Source organism: Leiobunum rupestre, chromosome 4, assembly GCF_980474605.1.
Source record: "Leiobunum rupestre chromosome 4, qqLeiRupe1.1.hap1, whole genome shotgun sequence".
Lineage (NCBI taxonomy): Eukaryota > Metazoa > Arthropoda > Arachnida > Opiliones > Sclerosomatidae > Leiobunum > Leiobunum rupestre.
In genome coordinates, this window is record NC_143387.1 from 44,678,556 (window position 1) to 44,685,328 (window position 6,773).

A 6,773-nucleotide genomic window follows, 5' to 3' on the forward strand; every position below is an offset into this window, starting at 1 on the left:
ATAATGAATAAACAATTCCGAACACTATCAGAGATTACATATTCCCTGTTATACATTCATGCAGTAAACCATACCTCTACTTGGAACGAGACTTGGAATGCTTATCGCGGCAGATTATCGTCTCGATGTGGCTGACAGTTTTTTTGACGTCACTATAGCTGCGTTCACACTAGACACTTTGGAAACGTTTTAAAACGGTTTCGAAAGATAAAATTTTAAATTTTCGGTGTCAACTGTATGAATAGGCATACGACAAATACATTTGACGGCAAGATTTTACAATTTGATCTTTCGAAACCGTTTTAAAACGTTTCCAAAGTGTCTAGTGTGAACGCGGCTAAAGTTAACTTAACAAACAACTACGTGAGAGGGGAGCGCGCGCAGAGGGGATTTTTTTCTCTCGTAGGCGGGGCAAAAGCCGTCAGAGTCATCTCACCATACGCGATACGGCAGGATAAGCATTCCAAGTAGTGGTATGGATTCCTGATTCATGTTAGAACTAAATTAATGACGGAAATGGTTAACCTCAGTTAAAAGAACTGAGGATGAATAACAGAGAAAAAAATTAAACAACATGTATAGTATTTTATGCAATATTATAATCTATTTATTTAAATAAGAATTCGGACGATCCACTAGTAATCTTTTTTAAGTTAATGAACAAACAAGCATTTTGTCTATATGGATTACCATTTGCGAATGGTTGGCATGGCTAAAGACTAAAGAATTTGTTGGACTATATAGTATCCAGTTTGTAAAGGAGCACATTCGATTTAGGATGCGTGAAGAGGGAAGGGTTAGAACGGGTTTGAAACAATTAATCAATTTTAGTGTTGTAAGTCGGAAAATTTTCCGTATTTTTCCGAAAAATATAAAAAAGTTTTCATTCCATTATTAGTCTAATATATTATTATTATTATTATTATTATTATTATTATTATTATTATTATTATTATTATTATTAAATTAGTTATCTATGAAACATTACCCTCCTAAATACAAGCTCAGCTTAGCTAGGATGGAAATTGTGCATTATAATATGTTTTACAAACTGTACTATCGCTTTCGCACAAATAAAAAACTAATAAAAAAATAATAATATTGTTTGCAAATTTAAATAAAGCGGAATTTTCACCTCATTTTTTCGAATCTAAAAGTAAAACAAAACCTAGTTTAAACTGATTAAAAACGTAACTATTAATGTTATGTAGTATATTTACTGTTATAAAACATTTTATATCGATAAAAAGTTCAAACCATTAAAAACCCTTAAAAAGTAATTTAGATTTAAATTTTTTATTTTTCTGATTTGCGGAAAATTTTCCGCATTTTATTTTTCCGTAATATTAACAACTGTAGTCAGTTTACTTCAAGGAAGGGAAGACATCGTGAAAATTAGCCTGATGGCTCTCTCTCCTAAGAAATGTAGAACCGGAGATTCCAGCTCTTACTTAATAAGGCTCTAGCATCGGGTGAAATTTACAACTTAACTATACAATTATAAAAATAAACCATGGAAAGAAATTTCACTATCTATTTTAAAATTGACCAGCTACTTCAAATACTACAAGATATGTATAGTTCAAAATTATTTTTACGAGTGTAAGAGCGAAATAAGATTGTTCTACTCTAACTTGATTTAAAGCCCATAGTAATATTATTCCTAAACTTCAGGACGGCGGTTACGTTTAGTTATAAATAGATTTTTTTACCTGACCCATTCTTCCCTGTTTTCTTCCTTAAAATAAATACATAAATGTGCATACCATTAAAAAAATGAGCTCTACCAAACTTTTCAAAGTAATTGAAAGTTTTTTTTGTTTTTGTTTTTGTTTTTTAAATTGACGCTAAACAACCAAAAGTAGAAAATAAAAAAAATTGGATTCTTTTTGGGAAAATTAATCTCAGAATCGAGCAGATGGTTTTCCTTTGGAAAGAGAAACGTACGCCTCTCTCGAAAACAGAAAAATACACTTAGAAATTATCGCGAATAGCACGTATACCCCTAATTTGAGAGCAATTTTTTCACCCCTCTCGGACGAGAGACACTTTTTTATCCGTTCTAAGAGGCAAAACCCGACCCCATAAAAAGCAGACACACAGACTGGCGAGCTAGAGCTGGAATACCTACATAAAAGAGAGAGAGAGATCGAAGTCAATTTACGATCGTCGGGAACGGCGTTGATGGGGTGTTTGGAACGATGCTTTGATTTCGCCACCGACGATAGATCCAATCTCCACCAAAAATTGTCCATTTATCTTCCAGCTATACATAATGGAAGGTATGTAAGAAGAAAGGTGAAGGATAGAGGAGACTGGAGTGGCGTTTGTGTCCCTTTGCACTTATCGACGCGGATGATCTTGGCGCGGAAATTCTTTCAAACCCGCCGCGAATAAGAGAATTTGCCACCCAAGTCAAGATACGTTGCCTTATTTCGTCGAACCTAACAGCGTACCAATGTTACGTTTAATCGGGTAAGAACTAAACGCTTAAATACGCGAAAATAATCAACAAAAATAATAAGATAATAAACTTACTTTTACGTTAGACTAATTAAAATTACAAAAATATATAATAGACACTAAAAATTGATGTTTAATTTTGACATTAAAACTGTGGTTTTGATATCAATATACATTTTTCGTGAAACTTAACTTTACAATTTAATTTTCAAATGCATGAAATTAAACGCGATGTCGTCTATAACATTAAAATTTAGATGAATTAAAATTATAACTTTAGAACAGACCAGAAATTTGTGCGTTTTAAGTTATCTCATTTTCAAGGCCGTATTAGTCAGTCCGTCCTCGTTAAGTAAAATCTTTAGTCGTTGTTATAAAATATGATGTTAGGAGTTTTTCTGCAGAATAAGGAGTTGGAGTGAGTTAGATACTTCCCTCGAAGAGCGCTTATAATAAACTTCTGCTGAAACGAAAAAATTGACGGAATTAAAGAAGTTATATTTTTTAATTTATTCAAAGATGCCTCCCAGGAAATCGGAGCAATGGTTATTTCTGTTTTATAAGTGTTTGGAAATTTCTGGATTTCGCGAGAGTAGCGTACGCTATAGCGTGTCAGAGTGATTTATAAAGATAAATGCGCGTAGTTGTTCAGTACCTTTAAAAGGTATTAAATTCATATTTATCACCGACACAACAAATTTGCGTAAACGCACTCTCCTTCGGCAGCTGCTTCGGATGGGTTGAGCCTGGCTAGACAAGGGTTAAGATGGTGAAAGCATGCGCCCCGAGCAAAAGCTCTATCGATTGACGACAGCGAAATGGGTCGCGTCAACGAATCGATGAAAAAAAGCCAGAGAGAGAGAGAGAGAGAGAGACTGAAAAATGTTCTTCCAGCGCCACGGGCGAGAAAGAGAGTTCAAATTTAAGATGGCGGGAAACAAGTAAACGTCGCGCGCCATGAATTAGTCATATTTTGAGGGACCAAAAGCACAGCCTTATAGCTTCCAGATATGGCCGATGCGTTACTAATTGCCTAAATTAATTTATACGTAGACTGGTCTAGTGGTGAAGCCGCGCTAGTGGATTAACATTCAATATGCAAGAATTATACGAAAAAAGATTAAATTTTATATAGAATTGCGCCCATTTATAAATAAAAAACTCGTTCGTATCATTCAAAACTTCAACTAATAAGCGCTGAAATTATCTCCGGTAAAATTTCAATAATAAAAATTTCGTATGTATGATTCTCGCAGAATTCAAGCGAAATATTTTTCAAGCTACTTCGCTTACTTTACCAATAACATGAAGTGAAATACGGTACGTGGCCATATTACTTACCACAAAAAATAACGTTTATTATACATTTTATCTCGATAATCAACGCGTTTTACCGACAAACAGGTACCTAAATCTAAGAACCTCATTTCCTAGCGATAAAACTTTGAAAAACTAAAACATTCCGATACTTTTCGTAAGGTGGTCAATGATATAAATCTCATTTCGTGAACGAAAATCCGATAAGTTTGGTATTTAACTTAAAATTTGAGTAAAACTAAACAAGAGGGCTATTCTATACCGCGAAATTCCAGCGAGCGAAGGCTATTGCTCCCTCGGCATCCAAATCATCGGCACCTCACGAAGATCGCTCTTATCAGCCACCAGAATCGCTGATTTTTCCGCGAAAGAAAATTGGATCTCTCTCTCTCCCGCGGTTGCGAGAAAAATTGCTTTTGATGGCCTCATCAGAGTTAATCGGTACCAACATATCCTCGGACGTTTGGGTGACGAAGCTACTATCTGGGGGGAGAAGTGGAAAAGCTCTTACAAATACGTCTGTTAGAGGAGCACTGGGTTTCTAGGCTTTACAAACGCGTCATATCGCGACCAAGTTATAAGTTGAATTTTTTTGGCGTTCGATAGATTTTTCCGCGATAGAAAGTGAAGTGAAAGAACGAGCGATTTCGTCATAAGGCGAAAAGAAGTTGATTTCCCTAGGCGCGGATTCAGGGCCATCCTGTATCCGTAATTGCGCCCTACCTACATCTTTCGGTGAATATTTAAATTTAACAGAAGGTCTACCTAATTTGTTACGACAAGGGATAAATATCGTACTACGTAAAAATACTTTTAAAACGTTGAAAAAACTAGTTTCGCCAGAAAACTGGTTCAAAACATTTTCTCGTTAATTTGAATATTAGCTTTTGGCGGTGAGAGCTTATACATACCCTGACCTCCTCGCTTTTTTACCGAACGGTGGCTTTCGTCCAGCTATTCGCCGCGAAACGTTCCTCTATATTTTCAGAAGGAAAAAAAAACGTGGGAGAGATTTCCTACTTTCGAAATTGGTGATTTTCGGAGTTAGCCACGGAATGCGATTGATTTGGAAAAAGAAAAATTCTGGAAACGAGGTTTCTCAAAAGTTTAATTAATGACTTTTAAATGCAAATTAACTGGCTTTAAATGAGAGAGGAAGGACGAGAAACTAAAACATTACTGATCTAAATCGCTAATTATCTTTTTATTATCTAAAACTAATTTCAATAATTAAAAACTACAAGAATCGCCATTTCGCGATAGACTCGGGAGCCACACGCACTAACCATCTGAAGGATATTTCGTACACGGCCTTTTGTACAATCCACGAGTGCCTACTATTTACTTAATGATCTCAATGTCATTAATGCTGACATATACGGCACGATTAAGGAAGAAACTAGAAATACATCCCTTAGAATTAATTAAATTGCACCACTACGTCATGTCCTAAATCGTTTGCAACATAGTTAGCTAACAGTTTCTAAAATGTCCTATCTAAAAGGGTAAAGAAAGTGGAATACTATGTGGCAGAACCCGCGCAAACTACACCACTTACTACCCACACCAGCGCGACAAGCGGACACCCTTTGAACTAAATTATGCTACAGTTTTTCCCTTTCTTCAAAAGTCGTGAATGTTGCCCTTTAAGGAATTAATTTACGTTCCACATTTCGATAAACTGAAATAACAAAATAACAAAATAACAACAAAAAGGTCTAACCTCAATGCAAATTACGAAACACCAACTTTATAAAAAAAAAGCGTCTCTAAAGCTGTTTTTAAGAGAATAACAATCTTCTGTCAATGGCTCATTACTTCATATAGAGGACCTAATTCCAATATAAATTGAAAATCAAAAGAAAAATCAATCTTTTAGAATGATCCATCCCTCTATTGTCGAAAAGGGAAGAAATTCTAAAGGTATTAGGAAAGTATGACTAACTATACAGGTCTTAACGTTTTGTGAAAATGGAAAGCAAGATGTGTCGTATAGAGAAACTGTGACACTCAGATTAGTTTTGCAGTTAACGTGGCACCCTTTCATACTCAACAGGGTTTTACGTTTGTCTTTAACGCTGAGATACCGGTTAAGTATTATTTATAGGCTGGGAAATATCCGGGAAAAAGCGAATTGAGAAACTAAAGGCTAATCGTAAAATTTTGAAAGTTTATCTACTCTTATAACACTTTTCATTGCATTGAACTCGAGTACTTAATTAAAAGGGGTATTTTTCGATAAATGTTAAACTTTGATTAAAAAGATTAAGAATGAGTTTAACACGGGTCGTTTTAAGCTCGTCTTTTCGGTTCCTGTGAAGAAACGTACGCTGGTTCCTTATACGGTGAATAATAGCTCCACGGGTGACAGGCCTGCATTCGTTTTTGTTGAAAAGAATGAACCACACTCCGAAATTCGTAAGAATAGCGAGCCTTCTATTGAACATTAAGGTTTACCGCTTCATCATTTCGTAAGATGAACTACGCATCGCGGACAGTAGCTTGATTTTTTACGTCCCGGGACTTTTCAGGTCAAATTTGATTCGAGCAAAAGGTAGCGATATATTAACAATAAAATACTGACGAGCGTACGGGACTGAAAAAAACACGTTGACCGAAATATTGGTTAATATAATTTTATCGATAGAATATTATTTTGGGTATTAAATTTTTTTTAATTCAGAAAATGTACTCGTTTTTAAAATTTTAAATGTGGTTGATATTGATGTCGAAAATGTTTATTAGACTGATATGTGAGAACCAGGTTCGAGGCATTCCTCGAAGATTTAATCAGCGAGGCTTTTTCTGCAGCAGGGTTTCCACCGGATGTCTGTATAATCTCGTGGAAAAAAGCGAAACTTCGACAATATAACGTCTTATAAGAAACGCTAACATCCTGGTAACTACGGCGTTAACTTTCCTTTCGGAGCTGACAAAACGGTTAGAAAGATCAAATTGGAGGATAATGAGCCCGTCAATTGTTCGGCCGTTTG